This window comes from Gopherus flavomarginatus, chromosome 3 (assembly GCF_025201925.1).
Source record: "Gopherus flavomarginatus isolate rGopFla2 chromosome 3, rGopFla2.mat.asm, whole genome shotgun sequence".
Classification (NCBI taxonomy): domain Eukaryota; kingdom Metazoa; phylum Chordata; order Testudines; family Testudinidae; genus Gopherus; species Gopherus flavomarginatus.
Window position 1 is genome coordinate 214,730,220 of NC_066619.1, and position 19,155 is coordinate 214,749,374.

The 19,155-nt window shown below is 39.0% G+C and overlaps 1 protein-coding gene and 1 long non-coding RNA gene across 5 annotated transcripts in view; one reads left to right on the plus strand and one right to left on the minus strand.

The window, feature by feature from the left end:
* The window catches only part of LOC127047290 (uncharacterized), a 500,875-nt gene extending 493,348 nt beyond the window's left edge, over positions 1–7,527 (minus strand). The window contains exon 1 of the long non-coding RNA XR_007773377.1: positions 7,435–7,527. This is a non-coding gene — a long non-coding RNA (uncharacterized LOC127047290). The remainder of the gene's footprint in view (positions 1–7,434) is intronic.
* Positions 1–19,155, plus strand: part of GALNTL6 (polypeptide N-acetylgalactosaminyltransferase like 6) — a 980,583-nt gene that overhangs the window by 551,123 nt on the left and 410,305 nt on the right. The window lies entirely within an intron of this gene.

Below are 19,155 nucleotides of genomic sequence, written 5' to 3' on the forward strand. Positions count from 1 at the left end.
TAAGACAGTTTCTCTACATCAGCCTGATTGTGTAATGGAGAGCTAATTACAAACAGCAGTGTTCTTGCAGTAAATTTATTGTAACTGTTGATGCCAGGTTGGCTTTAGTATGAAAATGGCTCATTAGTACATTAACAAAAGCAACAGTGGAACACTGCCCATTGCAAGCCTACCATTCTCTCCATTTCAGGAGGCTACGCTGATTACATGCTTCCCCATGTAATTACTAAGAAAATGGTGTTTGATTTAGTTTTGCTACTGTTTTTGAAAGAACTAAATGACATTTTTAGACATTCTTGTCAGCCTTTCACATCTACTACTTTATGCCAGATGTGCTGTCATAAACAGATGGTTAAGGGTTAATGCCTCTTTTACTTGTAAAGAGTTAAGAAGCTCAGTAAACCTGGCTGACACCTGACCAGAGGACCAATAAGGGGACAAGATACTTTCAAATCTTGGTGGAGGGAAGTCTTTTGTTTGTGCTCTTGGTTTTTGGGTGGTGTTCGCTCTTGGGACTAAGAGAGACCAGATGTCAATCTAGGCTCTCCAAATCTTTCTGAATCAGTCTCTCATGTTTCAAAATTGTAAGTAATAACCAGGCAAGGCATGTTAGACTTATTTTTGTTTTCTCAACTTGTAAATGTTCCTTTTTTGCTGAGAGGATTTTACCTCTGTTTGCTGTAACTTTGAACCTAAGGCTAGAGAGGGTTCCTCTGGGCTATATGAATCTGATTACCCTGTAAAGTATTTTCCATCCTGATTTTACAGAGATGATTTTTTACTTTTCTTTCTTTAATTAAAAGCTTTCTTTTTAAGAACCTGATTGATTTTTCCTTGTTTTAAGATCCAAGGGGATTGGATCTGGACTCACCAGGGAATTGGTAAAGTTCCTCAAGGCAACACAGGGTGGGGAAAGTTTTGAGGGGACAGAAAGTGCTCCAGACACTAAAATTCTGGATGGTGGTAGTGTACCAGATCTAAGCTAGTAATTAAGCTTAGAAGTGTCCATGCAGGTGCTCACATTTGTACCCTAAAGTTCAGAGTGGGGAAGGAACCTTGACATGTGCTCTGGAAATGAAATTTGACTAAAAGCTGTTTCAGGTGCCATGCCATTGGTGACAACTGAAGTCTGGTATGTCAGCTTCCAAATGCTCTGCCCTCTAAAATATTTTTTTTTCCATTGCTGTGATGTCACATGTCAAATAGGAAGTCACAAGACCAACAGCTGACTGATGCCATTCTCGTGTTTGTGTCAGTCCTATACTAGCTGAGAGATTCTAGCTTGGATGTGGATATTTTCTTTTTTCCAATAAAGTTGGAAATGGTAGTGTGCTGGTGCAGTAGCTCTAGCACTTAGTCTGAATTTTGTTAATTGCCTTTATTAACTGGATGGGTTGATGATCTGAACTAGTCATTGGGCAGATGCATGTCTGGGTTCTGTTTTCTGACTATTCCAAAGTGTTCATTAATCAATTTTTTTTAAAATAATTTGAGTTCTATGAAGTGTGCCTTCTTAGAGGTAGCTTCAAACTATCAGAATACTTTATTTCTGAATAGATGTATGCAATTGACTTTTTTTTTAAGCCTGGCACCCACAGTAGACCAAATACTAGCTTACACAAAGGTTTTGATATCTTGTCATCTGTTAAATGGTGCATTGGGCCTGACTCCCTATGAAATTGCCTGATATCCTTCTAACTTGGCATGGTAGCAGTAAATACAACTTCTTCCTTGTGAACCTGTAGCGTCGTCTTATTTACCTTGTAAACCCACTTAGCAATAGGTAAACCTTGGTATTATGGTTTGATTTGGGTAAGGACCCAAAATACAGATCCCAATGCACATACTTATCAGATCTGCAGAAATGGGCATATCATACAACTCAGACTTTTTTGAGATGTTTCTGAGATTTAACTCCAGCATTCCAGAAAGACACATTTTACTGTGCTAAATCAGATCAGTGTTCTAATTCCTGACTGTTTGTTTTTTAGATGTCTTCTGAATTTGTGCCCCAGTTCCATAAATACCTCCATTCTAGGTGCTTTTGCTTTTGTATAGCTGCATTTCAAATATATATTTCTTATGGGTCACAGGCCTGGTCCCAAGAGGTCATAAGTACATCTCCCATTGAACTCTGCACCTTTTAGATCCAGAGCCTTTATTTATTTTCTCTCTCTCTCTCTCTCTCTCTCTCTCACACACACACACACACACACACACACACACACACACACACACACTATGAAAAATAGTTTGCAAGAGGAATATTTTAAAATAGAAAAGATACTGTATATTGTTCTTGTCTTTAGCACCATGTTGTAACCTAAAACCTGGAGCATTGTTAGAATTATTGCTTAGTTCTTCCTCTTGGAAGTAATGTGCCCACATCTGCGGTAGTTAGGGGTGAAAGTAACTTAAATCTCTTACCAGTGTGCAGGGCTCCTGGACCCCTGGGCGAGGTCAGGGTGCTCCAGGCCCCCAGAAGGGGCGGGACCTTGGGTAGAAGGGGCAGGGCCAGTGTTGCTGGAACAATTTTTAGGGTGGCAGTGCTGAGCTGCAGGCCTCCCCTTGCTCCTATCTGCGTCCCTCACCACCCCAGGCTCAGACCACAGTTGGGAGCAGCTGCAGAGCCCCAGGCTGGAGCCAGGAGTGGAGCCCCGTGGCCGGGACCCTGGGGCTGGCAACAGCAGAGAGGCCAGCGGCGGGGACCCAGGACAGCTGCCCCTTTTGCCCTGCTGGTAGGGTCCTTTAAAGCACTGCTGTGGCAGCACTTTAACGTCGACTGTGTACTGGCCCGTACCAGCAGCCACTTTCTTACCAGTACACTGTACCAGCTTACTATTACCTCTGGCTGTAGCACTACAGAGGGGGCCATTATTTCTACTTTTACATCTTTATGAAATCAAACAAGACAGTTTTCATATTTCTATCTGTTTCACTCATTTAAAATGTTCCATTTGTCACTTCCCAAAACTATGGGCGTGGAGGTGAAAAACACTTTTTTTAGCTAAGTAGTTTTTCCACACTAGACTATACATCAGAGAAGCAGAAAGAAAAGGTACTAGAATTTCATGATAGCTGATTTATCATCTTACAAGTGTCAACTGATGCAGTCAAACAAAAAGTCATGTGCCTTCCTCAACAGAAGACAGAATCTTCTCCCTCCACCCCCACTCTCCCTTCCCTCCCACCCAAAAAAATGCTGGCAGAATTTTGTAGCCAATCCATTTTAACCATCTTGAGGTGATATGTCTGCCCTATGACAGAGCATTTGTCACTAAAGGGCCCTATCTTAATCCTATTGAAGTCAGTGGAAATAGAATCCAGGATTTTCAACAGGCTTCTGTTGGCCCTGTACCAGGCATCAGAGAAATCAGAAAAAGTAGTAGGTTGGTTGAAGGAACATTTCTCAGCTGGAAGGACTCATAGCTTTCTACTCTTATCTTACATGTGTAGTCTAGGTTTGTCCACACTTTCAAGAACCTACATTGCTTAGCTCTGGTCTACATCTTCATCCGAGTCTCCGCACCCTCCCCCACTCTTCCAGTGATACCAACCTCCATCTCACATTCATTTTCTTATCCTATTCTTGCCCATGTCTTCTTTTAAACAATGCACGTCTACAGTCTCTTCACCAAGCTACCACCCTCTCATTCATATTCCTCCTTAAGGTAAGTGTGTTCCTTACAAGAATTGAATTAAACAAGAAAACACCCATCCCTCAGGAAAAAAACAGAACCATCGAGATGTACACATGCCTGAACTAAGTGCATGACTTTCTTATTCGGAACTTTTATCCTGTCTCACCCCTTTCCCCATATTCTCCATCTCCCTCCTCCTGCCATGTGTATTTATTACCCTCATTTGTTGACATGACAAAAACCTGGATTGTAATTCATCACTCCGATTTGGCTCTCTTTGAGAGGTCCTCATTGGAGAGCACCATATAAACTTCCTCAGCCTACAGAAGTTTATATGACAATACAATTCAAGGTCATCTACCCATTATTTCATCCAGTTTCTATAGGCTACAGTTGTACTATATTTTTATTCATTACTTTACACTGCTTAGATTTTATCAGTCTTTTAATTTCCATGCTTATGATTACATCTATTGTGAACTTTACAAAATCAATACCTATAGTTCTGTTTGCAGCTGTAAAACTACGTGGAATGACACTACACAAGTGATAAATGCTTTGGCCCATATAGAAAGCACCATTTATTCCAAAGTCATGGCGACTCAGAAGGCTGAAGATGATAAATGGATACATGAGAATGCAGGATTATTCATGCGCTTGACAGGTTCTATGACAACAATGCCATAGAATTTTTATATTAATGTTTAATATGTGTAAATGTGGCATTTCTTTTATGAGCATTACTGTCATTTCATATTTTAGTGCCTCACCATTTTAATTATATTCAGTTTCCAATATCTATTCTAGGGGGCTGATTTTTTTTGAGCTGTGTGGAGGAACAAAGAGAGACAAAGCTCCCATTTTTGCTAGCAGAGAATTATTACGTGTGGTAAATATATATAAAAATGCTAAACCATGAGACATACAGTTAAGGTTTTCCTTAGAAAGTAGATTGATCATTCCCCTTAAAAGTTTCCCGTGTGGTCTAAAATCTCCAATTCATATGTCAAGTGTTTTGTTTTGGTTTTTTTTAAATAGGCATAAAACATTTGAGGAGAGGAGAGATGTCAGCAACTGGTAACTCTCTCTCTCTCTCTCTCTCTTTTTTCATGTTGCCATACATGCAGTAGTCTTTACTGGATGTCTTGTCTGTTTTTTTGGCAACAGAGAAAGTCATCTGGAAGCTTCCTTAGCTATTTTTTTCCCTTTCTTTTCTGGATACTTGGTTTAAAGCCTAATGAATCCAGTTGTCTTTGATTAACACCTTCTCTACAGGAATATATATCCTTTAAAATTTAATTGACAACTTGTGTATTAAAAGACAAGAGATTACACATTCATACCAATTTATCAGTTGATTAAACACCACTTAACATTATCTAAATTCATCCCCATTATGTTGAAATTGTGCTAATAGTGTCCTGTTTAAGCAATGGTTATTGCCATTCAGTATCATTAGCTAAATCAGTTTCCTGAGGGATATCTTAATAAAGTGACTGTCCCAATTCAGCATGTTCCAATTAAGCAGAGTATTTGGTAATAGAATATTACACTTACACAGCACTTCTCATGAAGTGGTTCATGATGATTACATATATAGAACTACTGGACTACAACTGCCTCTGAGGTAGAGGGCATCTGCTAACTGGCATCTAAGAAACTGCAGTTTAATGAGCAGAGGGGAAATTTTGAACAATAACATTGGGGCAAACACAGGTTTTTACAATATGCAGCACAGGCTCTTTAACTTCAGATCAGTGTAGTCAGAGCTTAAGTTTTTAGGAACTTGTCTGAAAAGTCTTTATATACGGCTTTAGTTATCTGTGTAAACGATGGACTGAGTAAACTCTGGTGCTGCAGGAGGCAATTATTAATACTATTAAGATAGTGATATATGTTTTCAAGTATCAGTTTAAATAGCATATAGCTAACCCTCACAATCCTCCTATGATGTAGATAAGAGGGTGCTTTTTTCCCTTTTCATGGCTGGAAAGACAGAGGCACAGAAAAAGTAAATGACTTAGCCAAGGTCACACAAGTCAGTCTCAGAAGTAGGATTAGAGAACCCTGCTCTTCTGATTCACTCCCAATAGACGTCCTTGCCTCTTAGACAACTCATTTTAAACTCTGAGCATCTTCATATTGAAACCCATTGCATCGGTCCCATTGCCAGAAGCCACAAATCCAAAGAGAAGAGCAAGAGGAACAGGTCAGTTACTTGACTAACATATCTGTTTGTGCAACAGTCTACATAATTTATGAGATTTTTGAAAACTGTAAAATGCACAGTATGGCACCTCTGTAAATATCACTTTAGTACTAATGCCATTTCTCCCTGTTAAAGTTGCCTTCCCAAAAGATGCCTGAATGGATGCACTTACACATAATAATAAGTGGTTTGACAAATCCTATGAATTTGGCTTGTACCTTTCATCTGATTTTTACCTAGAAACAAGTTATATTTCAACAAGATGTCAGCTGTTACACTGAGTGATATGTACATGTCATAACCTTAGTCCCAGATTTGGACCTTAGCGTCCAAAATATGGGGGTTAGCATGAAAACCTCCAAGCTTAATTACCATCTTGGACCTGGTACCTGCTGCCACCACCCAAAAAATTAGAGTGTTTTGGGGCACTCTGGTCCCCCTGAAAAACCTTCCCTGGGACCCCAAGACCCAAATCCCTTGAGTCTCACAACAAAGGGAAATAATCCTTTTTCCCTTCCCCACTCCAGGTGCTCCTGGAGAGATACACAGACACAAGCTCTGTGAAACTATACAGAGTGACTCCCCCTCTCTGTTCCCAATCCTGGAAACAAATAGTACTTTCCTATTCCCCCAGAGGGAATGCAAAATCAGGCTAGCAAATCCAACACACAGATCTCCCCGATTTCTTCCTCCCACCAATTCCCTGGTGAGTACAGACTTAATTTCCCTGAAGTAAAGAAAAACTCCAACAGGTCTTAAAAGAAAGCTTTATATAAAAAGAAAGAAAAATACATACAAATGGTCTCTCTGTATTAAGATGATACAATACAGGGTCAATTGCTTAAAAGAATATTGAATAAACAGCCTTATTCAAAAAGAATACAAATCAAAGCACTCCAGCACTTATATTCATGCAAATACCAAAGAAAAGAAACCATATAACTTACTATCTGATCTCTTTGTCCTTACACTTAGAAACAGAAGACTAGAAAGTAGAAACTGCTTCTCCAAAGCTCAGAGAAAGCAGGCAGACAGACAAAGACTCAGACACAAACTTCCCTCCACCCAGAGTTGAAAAAATCCGGTTTCCTGATTGGTCTTCTGGTCAGGTGCTTCAGGTGAAAGAGACATTAACCCTTTGCTATCTGTTTATGACAGTACACATTTCCAATTTGGAAATTTTTTACACATTCACAACTCAAGTTGCTAATTGAATTTGGTTGACACTTAAAAAAATATATAATTTCTGGGCTAACATTGCTGGGGGAAAAAAATTCCCAAAAAGACTTCCCCCCCCAAACACAAGAGATAGAAAAGGGAAAAATTATGATGGAATTTGCATGTCAACTTTAATTATAGAGGTCATTACCATAACTACTGCAATATAAAAATATAATTACATTATTGTTGCTTTAAGATGCTGTGCCCTGTGGAACCAAGGTTATATGTGGGAACTGATATAGACCCATAGACTCATAGACTCCAGGACTGGAAGGGACCTCGAGAGGTCATCGAGTCCAGTCCCTTGCCCTCATGGCAGGACCAAATATTATCTAGACCATCCCTAATAGACATTTATCTAACCTACTCTTAAATATCTCCAGAGATGGAGATTCCACAACTTCCCTAGGCAATCTATTCCAGTGTTTAACTACCCTGACAGTTAGGAACTTTTTCCTAATGTCCACCTAAATCTCCCTTGCTTCAGTTTAAGCCCATTGCTTCTTGTTCTATCATTGGAGGCTAAGGTGAACAAGTTTTCTCCCTCCTCCTGATGACACCCTTTTAGATACCTGAAAACTGCTATCATGTCCCCTCTCAGTCTTCTCTTTTCCAAACTAAACAAACTCAATTCCTTCAGCCTTCCTTCATAGGTCATGTTCTCAAGACCTTTAATCATTCTTGTTGCTCTTCTCTGGACCCTCTCCAATTTCTCCACATCTTTCTTGAAATGCGGTGCCCAGAACTGGACACAATACTCCAGCTGAGGCCTGACCAGCTCAGAGTAAAGCGGAAGAATGACTTCTCGTGTCTTGTTTACAACACACCTGTTAATGCATCCCAGAATCACGTTTGCTTTTTTTTGCAACAGTATCACACTGTTGACTCATATTAAGCTTGTGGTCTACTATGACCCCTAGATCTCTTTCTGCCATACTCCTTCCTAGACAGTCTCTTCCCATTCTGTATGTGTGATATCCTGGTTATCATCTTGGGTTAATTCTACTGAGCACTATTTAAGTTTTAGAACTTTTGTTTTCAATTGTAAAAGCCATTTGAGATTGCTTACTCTCAAATGCAGTGTTTCAATGGAAAATGAAACATAAGGCTTGAAAGAAGCCATGGACACTGACCACTAAAAGGAGTAAATCACAGATAATGCTTTAAGTGCTCTGATAGTGATTTATGAAGTAGAAGCATTGACCTAATTGTTTGTAAGTGTCCAGTAATTTTGGGTATCTCAGATTCAGGTGCCCAACTTTAGAAATCTAGGGCCTGATTTTCAGTGGCTCTGTTGACTTCAGTTAGAATTCTTTTGCTCAGCACTTCTGAAAATCATCCGTCCATATCTCAAAATGGACTTTAAAAACCGATGTCAAACACAAAATTAATGGACCCTTTAAATTTTGGCCATAAAATGATTGCAAATTGTAAACAATTATATTAGTAATAGACAAAGTCCAGAAACTTGGGAGGTTCAATTCAGATAAGTATAGAAAAGTATCCTCATCTGAAGCTTCTCTGAATCTGTACAACATTTGAGATAAGCAGGCCTGTGACAGAGCACCACTCTCTACACAGCTCTGATGGCCCCTCCTCTTGGCTCATATGGGGAATTAGCTTGCAAGTGTCCATGCCTTATCTGGCATTCATTCAGTCTGTCGCCTCAGTCACTTGCTCTGTGCCCTCCCCTCCCCCACTCACTGGTCAGAAGCTGCAGTGCCTCTTCTTCATGGCTTAGTCCTCCAGCCAAGTCACAATCATTCTCCCATTCTGGGTTCCCACCACTGTCTCTCCACACAGTCGCCATGTCAACTGTGCCACTCCCAAAGTGGCTTGTAGGGAATCCTGGCCCACCCTCTACACCAGGTTTCAATCCAGGGGTCCCCGAACCAACAGTTACGGTCTGTTCTTTCAGCCTTTACTGATCCTTCCTTGGACTGCTTCCTACACTCCTATTGCAGGCTCCTACTCTCCATCCTTGTATCAGAGAATATGACTGCAGACTTTCTCACTGCAACCTTAGAGCTCTGTTGCCAGTGCCTGGGCTTTATAGAAGCCCTGCCTATTTCTACCCAGGTGATCTTCATCCCCTATTAAGCCTCAGAGATGCCTGGCTTCCCTCCAGGTGCAGCTTCTGGCTAATTGGCCCTTCTTGCTTATATTAATTCCTCAAGGGCTACTGTGGCTCTCTTCCTCCTGCATACTCACTCTAACTCCCACTGTCACCTCGTGTTAACTGTTGCTTCTGTTTTTGACAATCTGTTTTTTCATAATCACGTAGTCAAGGGGAGTCAGGCAGCCACCTTTTGTGTTCTTGGTTTGTCGATTCTCTTGAGAGTAAGGGAGTGAGATGACCCATTCTTCCTCTCTGGTGCCGCAGCTGGGTGATAGCTTTTCTGCCTGAACTTCCTGCTTCTTGGAGTACTCCATGTTACTGGCACCTATTACTTGTCACAGAGGTAATTGTGTGTAAGTACCTAGGAACAAAATTAAAACTGAAGAGAACTATAGCGGTGAGACCCAGTGGAAAGGTTACTCAGTCCTACTATCCAGAGAAGATCATCTGCTGCAGGAGGAGTAGAAGGAGAGCATGTGTGAGGAAACCTAAAGATACCTTGCACTGGAGCTAAGTGTGAAGCTATGTGCGTGTGCCATATGTTATGCTTCTGAAAAAATTAGGAATTGAACTTTGTGTTATCTAGTCTTTCTCTTAATATTTTAAGCAGAAGAGACATCTCATACCATGTTCTCATATTTTTGAAAGAGACAAAAAGGACTACATAATTTATGGCAAATTTATGCTAAAATATTTAATAGAAACTATTGTGGCTACACTTGTCTGCTTTCATCTGTTTAAATGGCAAAATGGATTAAGGATTTATATTCAGGTACCATACTTTGATGATGATAAAGAGTATGATGAGTTTCAGGTAGTGAAGAGAGGATTGTGCCTAAACTCTTTAAAGCTTCTGACTTTAGCTTTACAGCCTTTCCATAGCTCAGTTTAGTACTTGTCCAGCTCATTTGTAGAGCTGGGTTAATACTATAAAAAATAATATTCGTTCCAATTTTGTGAGGATTATGTTCATGCACCTTTTTGTGTTTGCTCTCTGAATTTTCTAGCAAAAAAAGTTAACTGACCAGCATATTCATAGAGATGGTGAACTTTAAGAAAATATCAAATATTTACAAAAGTTAATTTTTACAAATTATAAATGTTAGAATTCTAGGAATCCCCAGTCAGGGATCTAAAACACACCTTGTTTCTGTGTAATCAATCAATTTTATTTCTAATTTGTCAAGGTTATTTTTTAATCCTAATCCTGTCCTCAAGTGCTGGCAACCTCTCCCAATTTAGTGTCACCTATAAATTTTATAAGCACACTCTACATTCCATTATCCAAGTCTTTATTGGCAAATATTGACTAGCAGTGGACTCAGGACAGATCCCTGTGGAACCCCACTGAATCTGTCTTCTCAGTTTGATAGCGAACCATTGATAATTACCCTTTGAGTACAGTTTTGCAGCCACTTTTGTAGCTTTATCTAGACTATATTTCCCTATGCGAATGTCATGTGGGACTGTGTCAAAAGCCTTACTAAAATCAAGATGCATCATGTCTACAGCTTCCCCTATTCGCTAGGCCAGTAATCCGGTCAAAGGAGGAAATTAGGTTGGCTTGACATGATTTCTTCTTGACAAAGCAATGCTGGGTATTACTTATGATCTTCTAGATGCTTACAAATTAATTGTTTAACCATTTGTTCCAGTATCTTTCCAGATATCTAAGTAAGGCTGACTGATATAGAATTCCCTGGGTTATCTTTATTCCCCTCTGTAAAGATAGCTATATATTTGCCCTTCTCCAGTTCTCTGGGGTTTTCTCCATGAGTTATCAAAGATAACCACTAACAGTTCTAAGATTGTTTCAGCTTGTTTCTTCAGCAGCACCCTAGAGTATGTTGATACAGCAAAGAAAAACCCATGGCTGGCCAACGCCAGCTGAACTGCGGTTGAGCTGCAGGGTTGTTTCATTGCTGTGTAGACTGCCAGGCTCTGAGACCCTCCCACCTCACAAAGTCCTAGATTCAGGGCTCTAACCCAAGCCCAGACATGTACACAGCAATGAAACAGCCTCATGATCTTGGCATGAGTCAGATGGCATGGGCTAGCTATGGGTGTCTAGTTGCTGTATAGACATAACCTTGTGGTGCATTTCTTCTGGCCTGGCTTATTTGAATCCGTCTAACCTATCTACATATTCTATAACCCATTTTTTCCCTATTTTGGCTCATGTTCCTTTACCTTTGCTGTTAGTATTACTTGTTAAGTATCTGGTCACAATTTGACTTCTAGTGAAGAATGACACAAAATAGGCATTAAACACCTCAGTTCTCTTGATACCATCCATTATTAGCTTTCTTTTCCCATTAAGTAAATGGCCCACACTTTCCTTCATCTTTCTCTTGTTCCTAATGTGTTTATGAACCTCTTCTTATTGCCTTTAGTTAATTCACTTACTGTGAGTAAGTCTGCATACACCATCATAATAACTATGCTTGCACATTGGGTATGTAATTGCAGGAGCATTTCCAACACCTAATGGCATGACTAAACTCTAATAATCTGGCCTATTACTTTTAAAGTAAAAATCAATTAAGCTTAATTCCATTTTTCTGCAACCATACATACATACGCATGCCATAAGGGGTTACAATGGAACCTGGCATCCCTAATTTTAGCAACCACAGCCATCCACAATATAGAATGAGAGAAAGATAGTTTGTATAGTATGAGCACAGAAGTGGGAGTTAAAAACTCCTCATTTCTAGCTCCTATTCTCAGAGTGTATTCCCTCAGTGGTTTTGAAATGTTACTTACTCTCTGCCTCATTTTCCCCATTTTACAAATAACATTTGCAGATCACTTTGAGGACAAAGGAGCTCTTTACAGCAGTGCTAAGGATAATGTAATTCTTGTTCCTTCATCATACATCATTATTTGTAACTATAGTTATTGGCATGCAATAGATTTACAGAAAAATGTGCTTGATAAACAGCCTTCAAATCTCAGTGAGACATCTCTTGTCTGGAGAACTCTCCAGAGGAAATTATTTCATAACCATCTCATATCAGGGATCTTAATTAAAATCCATCCTTGGTTTGGCCCCAGAATAAATCTTAAGTGAAATTATACTGAAGCATTCCAGTTGATCTGTGTGTAAGATTGGCATGGTCATTCATGCCTATTGGAAATTTTATTAGCTCCTTTTCATTTTATTTTCTTCTTTGTTGTAAAGAGGTCATTTTGTAGGAATGATGTGACACTTTGATTCTTTCTGTTCACACACACACACACACACACACACACACACAACAAAGTCCATAGAAATTCAAATAAGCTTGTTATGGCTGTAGTACTTCCCGAAACAGTTGTATATTTGGCACTTTATTATAAAGCAAAGAAAGGAGTCACTTATATAACTTCAGTTCTAAACTGAATGAGAATATTTAGAAAAAAGCAAAGCTGGGTAGAAGTAAATTCAAATTCAGCTTGTGCAAATAACTCTGGAAAACAAGAAGTCAAAAATGCAGTCTCCTTAGGAATTCTAGCCCTTGTCTCACCACCCAGATACCGGACTATATGATGTGCAGTTACTGAAAACCAAAGTAATCAACTATAGGGTCTTCTAATCCCAAGAGATCAGCCACTTAGCCAGGTCAATATATAGCCCAGATTTTACCCAGTCCTTAATCCTTTAGTAACTAAAAACTAAAGGTTTAATAATCAAGGAAAAGAAGAGGAGTGTTAATAATGGTTAATAGATCAAATGCCTACAAATAATTGCTAAGTCTTCATATCAGGTTTTTAGCAGTGATGGAATAGATTGCTGTCTTGTAAAGTAAGTCTGGTAACTTCCAAGAGATTGGAAGTTCCTCAGTCCATAGTTCAAAATGCTCTTTTTAGTTGTAAATCCACAGTCCAGAGAATCAAAGCTGGAAAAAGGCAAAATGAAGATATCTCAGGGGTACTTTATGTCCTCTGCCATGTGCCTGGAAAATTACTGTCTCAAAACAAAGCTCAGATCCCAGTTTGTATAAAGTTACTGGCTCAAGATGGAGTCCAGGGTCACATGAGCATATCAGATGTCCTTACATGGCTTGATCACTCACAGGGGATAGCTATTACCCATATTTTTGCTCAGACTCCCACAGGAAGTGCTATCGGGTAAAATGGGTTTCTTCTATAGCTCATTGTGAGAGCTAAGCGTCTTTGATGGGCCATCAGCACATAGCTGTCTGGCCTCAATGTACATTTTACCTAGAAGTGTCACCCAGAAATACAGCACATATGTATGATCCCTGTGTATGGCCAACATTTATAACTTCAGATAAAAAATGATACATGCATATAAACAGGATAATCATACGTAGCAAATCATAACTTTTCCATTGATACCTTATGTGACACATTTTGTACAAGAGTTGTTGCAATTGTATAACAGTGGTAATATCAATGATATAAATGGTCATACTCAATCATACAACATCACACCCATTAAATCTTAATGGTAATGAAAAGGGAGCCAGACTGACTCTAGAGCCAAGGATGCAACAAGCAAATGCTGTTTCTCACGTAACTGCCACTTGCCCACTCTTTCTCAATCCCTATTGCCTCCTGATGCTAATTTTTTTTTTCTTCTGAGCCACTTGCTAATACCTTTGAGTTTCCCCTTTTACATTGTGATTGGCTGGGTGGGGGCTTGACTGCAGTGAAAACACACATCACTCCATATTTAAAGACTTTACATCTATAACATAATGTAGCATATATTTCTCTTCTCTGCTCTGTCAGTGCCCCTTGGGCATAAACCCTTCACTATTCCATCCGTAGTTATCTCCTGGGCATGATTATGCTAAATTGTAATATGGGCTACAAATCCACTAGGAATAAGCAACAGCTGTCCTCCAGGTTTATTTCCATTTGTGGCCTTATCTATATTTCAGTCCAGGTCCCTTGAAATGGAAAGTTAATGTTAATCATCTGTGACTTCTAGTCCAGAAAAATATTGATAAATTATACTTTGCTAGCAGAATGATCTTCATTCATCTAAGCTTTTAAAAGAAAAGAAAATAGGCTACAACACAAACAGGCATTTCAAAATACACAGTAAGTGCATCTGTAGCAGGAGAGTTGGTAGGCAGGGAGTGTGGAGCCTTTCTATAAAATAATTCATATATTATTACTAGTTCATTGTGCATATAATGTGATTGCCAAGATTAAGGTTAAGGATAAATTGAGACAAGGTAGAAGCAACATCAGTTCCTTCTTGCTTGGACTAAAATTAAGCATATTTTTTATTTGTTGTTCACATTTCATAAATAAACAAGCCAACCATGTTTATAAGTTTGCTAAACACTTTGTGTTGACATTTCAATCAAAAAGTTAGCAAAATTCTTTCTTGTTCAGCCTCTCTCACTGTTCTCTTTATCCATGCTTCATGGATATGGTATAATCACGGGTTTAAAAGGCATATGGGACAAAAATTATTTCTTCTCCAAAATGCTGTAGCTGACCCTTCATGAACTCTTTTGAATCCCTTGAGAGAATATGGGCATTTCTAATCAAGAACATAGCCACTGAAACACAAGCCTGCACACCCTTGTGGTTCTGAGTTATTCCAGCTCTACTTTTTTTTTTCTCAGATAGTGATTCTACAATGATTTTAGTGGAACATTTGAAACTTTAATGTTAAAATTAGAATTTTCTTCGGCAGTTGGACATCCTTCCATCATTGACTTGTTGTTAACTGTGTCTAGTTGTAAGGAGATGTGATATTGATACATGTAGAATAATGTTTAGTCATTGTTATTTCACCCACAATATTACGTATTAGCCTGGACATGGAAACAATAAATCCGAGTTCCTGAATGTGTAAGACAAGGACTTTGGAAGCAACATTAACGCAACTAAATGTAATTTGATAAATAACCACAGTAGGAGATGTGCACTTGCAAAAATGTGTTTCCAGGTCTATAATGATAGGTTCATGATGAGATCCTGTAGTCTTTTCTTTTTTTTTTTTAAAGCAGTGCATCTTTTTCAGATTCGCTTGACAAATAATCTCATCTCTCCTATAAATTGAAATTAAATATCATATTTCCCTGAACATCAAATAAAATATGTAGAGAGAGATTAAGTCATTTTTACCAATATCAATTTAAGCCCTGATCCAGCAAAGTACTGTAGGCATGGAATATAAGCATATGATTAAGTGCTTTGCTGAATTAGGACCTTATGCAGTTATTGTTTTGACACTATTATTTAGCTAAATGGGATTGTTTCACTAGTTTCCTCATCCTCCTGCCCCCCTTGCTCCAGTTACACGTTTATCTACAGTTTGCCAATCATTTTAATTATATACATATATAGTTCCTAGCTAAAAATGTCCAACATTGACTTTTCAAGCTGGGAAGATGTAGCCACAGTGGAGGGCTCTCCAGCGAGCCAGAGGCTGAGAAGTGGCTGAGAGAAAGGAAAGCAAAGAGAAAATGCAGCAAGCCTTAAGCACTAGTAATGCACCAACTTCATCTGTCCTGCGCTTTACGCCAGCAATATCTGTGGCAAGGATTCTTGCTAAAGAATTAGATTTTTTAACCACTCGTGATGCGGCATGATACATAGTAACTGAATTTCTTTGGTGCTCGCACCATCATCTTTCAAAATGCGCTGTTGCCCCCATGTAATTCCTAGCAGAACAGGGCCTTGATCCCCATGTGAGGCCTCTAATACTGGAATAACTGAAATGATGATAGTCATTGTAATCATATATGCATGCCTGCAACAGGTACTTTCTAGTACCAGCATACTTAATCTCTAATTATCAGGGACGGCTCTATGTATTTTGCCGCCCCAAGCATGGCAGGCAGGCAGCTTTTGTCGACACACCTGTGGGAGGTCCACTGGTAACGTGGATTCGACGGTGTGCCTGTGGGAGGTTTGCCGGTCCCGCACCTTTGGCATACTTGCTGCCAAATTACCGCTGAAACTGTGGAACCGGCGGACCTCCCACAGGCATGCCACTGAAGGCAGGCTGACTGCCACCCTCATGGCGACCGGCAGGCCGCCCCCTGCAGCTTGCCGCCCCAGGCACACGCTTGATGCGCTGGTGCCTTGAGCCACCCCTACTAATTATTAGTCCACAGTTTACAACATATGCTATTTGATGGAGTCCTCATTCTTCACTCTAAGTCCTCCAAGAAGGAGTAAAGATTTATCCTGGACATACTATGCCTGTCCTTGCATAACAGGGTTAAAGTCGTACAAGAGACTTTTGGGTAGCCCCCTTAGGATCTCTCCAATGTGTGTGGTCAGAATAAAAACAGAATTTAATTTACCATTGCTGCCATGTCTCTTCACTTTCATTAAATTCTTCACTACTCCATAATGACTTAGAGCTCTGGATCATATCCTCATATCCTTCCCAACCTATAAAACGCATTTTTTTCAAAGAGACACTACATTTAAAGTTAATTAGTTTCCTTCCAAATGAATAATACAATAAAATTGAATTATGATTATTAAAAACATAAAAATGACATCAGTCCTCAGATTTGGAACATTTCCATACATGTATTCATGGCATGCAAATTTGATTGAGATACAGATCATCTGCACTTTGTATTCTGACAAGATAGGGATGCGATCTCAGTTTCAAGGAAAAAGTAAAAAAGAAGGTCATGTTCAACAAAAAATGCAGACAAAGCTGACTGGTGCTAGCCAACCTGCCTGATCATCCAACTTCTTCCTGCACCAATTGGTCTGCCTTTACTTTGTTTAATGTTTGTCTAAGATATGCTTGTATTATACATTTTAACTGTTTAGAGGAGGGATTAGCTCATCAGTATATGACATTGTGCTGGAAATGCCAGGAAGCTAAATGTTTAGTAATTACATTTTAGGTGCAGGTGATGCATTGATGTTGGAATGAAAGAATAACAAACAAATTAGATAAAGATAAAAACCATTAAATTTGGGGAAGTTAGCCCATCCATGACTGCAGTTCTGTTTTTAATGATTGAGCTAGCGCATAAACATCTAACCAAGTTGGAAATTATACCTGCAGCTCAAGGGTATGTCTTTATTACAAAGTGAAGGAGTGATTTTTAGCACTATTGGGCATACCCATGCTTTCTTGAAAATAGCTAGCAATCTGAAACTTTATGCAACAATAGTAATGAAGATATAGTAGCAGGAGCTTCAGCATGGACTAGCAACCTGAGTGTGGATCCAGGATCCCTGGCAGCTAGTTCGAGTGCCACTATGACTACTATTTACCTGTGCTAGGTAGATTAAAGTTGCCAGGGGTATAATCAGATACAGGAGATCTGTACTGGTAAGAGTTTTTCTTCTCTTTATTCCCCACTTGAAATCATAATCTTCTTTGACTTTACAAGTAGTTGCCATAGAAATGACAACATGAAAAGCATTTTACTTCATGTGTGGAATAAAAAACAGGAGCAGAAACAGTTCATAAGAGTTCAACTGTTTATAAAAATCAGATTTTATTTTCATGCAAAAATCCTATATTCTTTCTTTTGAAATAAATTATGCTTACTATTTTTGTTACAGTAGCACTCCGAGGCCCCAATTAGGATACATAATTCCTTACCAAAAGTAATAAAGGTCAAAGAAGAAATTCACAAAATATGACACATCATGCAGAATCTGGGTATATTCTAAGTATAACTTGTTCTCCTAAATATGATGACTTTTTCCAAATTTTTCCATAAGGCATCAGCAACTTTTTAATATATAATGACACTGACAATCATGCTATACTTTGCATTATGAATTATTACTTAAGTAATGCCCTTTTCTCTTAAACAACTCAGTATGTAATTTTGACTTTAGTTTGAAAGAGATTTTGAATATCATGAGAGAGATTTCCATTATGAAGGGAAGCTACATTTTATGAACATTCCCATCAGATGGATCATCATAGATTACGCACTTGATGGTAAGTCATCAGCAACAAGACTTTTTATATACGTCATTTAAAAAGAAGTCAGTTTCCTTCCTAAGAACATAAAGTACAGTACATCTTGGAAAAACTAATAACGTCCTCAAACCTTCCATTGTAAGCTGTTATATTCCACATAGAAACCTTCAATTGTAAACTGTTATATTCTACATATGTTCCTTGGTGGCACAACTGCGCAGTTTTACCCAATAGTGTTATAGAACCTACCAATCTATTTGAGGATTGTATGCTTAAGTGCTGCACAACTGGTGATTTGTTTTTAAATAACAAAATGTGTAAACTCTTTTACCACACCTATTGCTGGTACTGTAATTATTTGAAAAGGTACTAAAAATTATATTAATGATTAGGAATGCACTTATGCCTTAAAAGTGTGCCTGCAAATTTCCATAGTGTTTAATTTACTTGATTAGGAAGTTATACATCATTTCATGTTTTAAAAACTGGGCAGCTGAATGTTTACAATGTTTTGCCAGTGGAATTCTGCTTCTACATTATCTGAAATACTTCAGACTATGTTTTGCTTCTGTTGCTCCTTCTGACACCAGTGTCCTATTCCAACATCAGCATTGCCTCTGTCAAAGAGTGGTGGATGTCTGGAAGGTTGACTTTGCAGCTGAGGAAAAATCAGTGATGCAGAGTTCTAGGTATACTTGTTTTATTCACACACAAAACCAGCCCTGAAATGAAGATGGTGAACGAGTCTGAGCCTAACACCACTACCCCATAGGATAAAATACAATAAGGAATAATACAAAGTGCACCACTTAGGAAGGAACAATCAGTTGTGCACACACAGAAAATGGAAAACGACTGCCTAGAAAGGAGTACTGCAGAAAGGAAAATGGGGCTCATAGTGGATTATGAGCTAAATATAGGTCAACAGTGTAACTGTTGCTAAAAAAGCAAACAGCATTTTGGGATGTATTAGCAGGAGTGTTGTAAGCAAGACACAAGGAGTTATTCTTCCACTCTATTCCACGCTGATAAGGCCTCAGCTGGAGTATTGTCCTGTTCTGGGCGCCACATGTCAGGA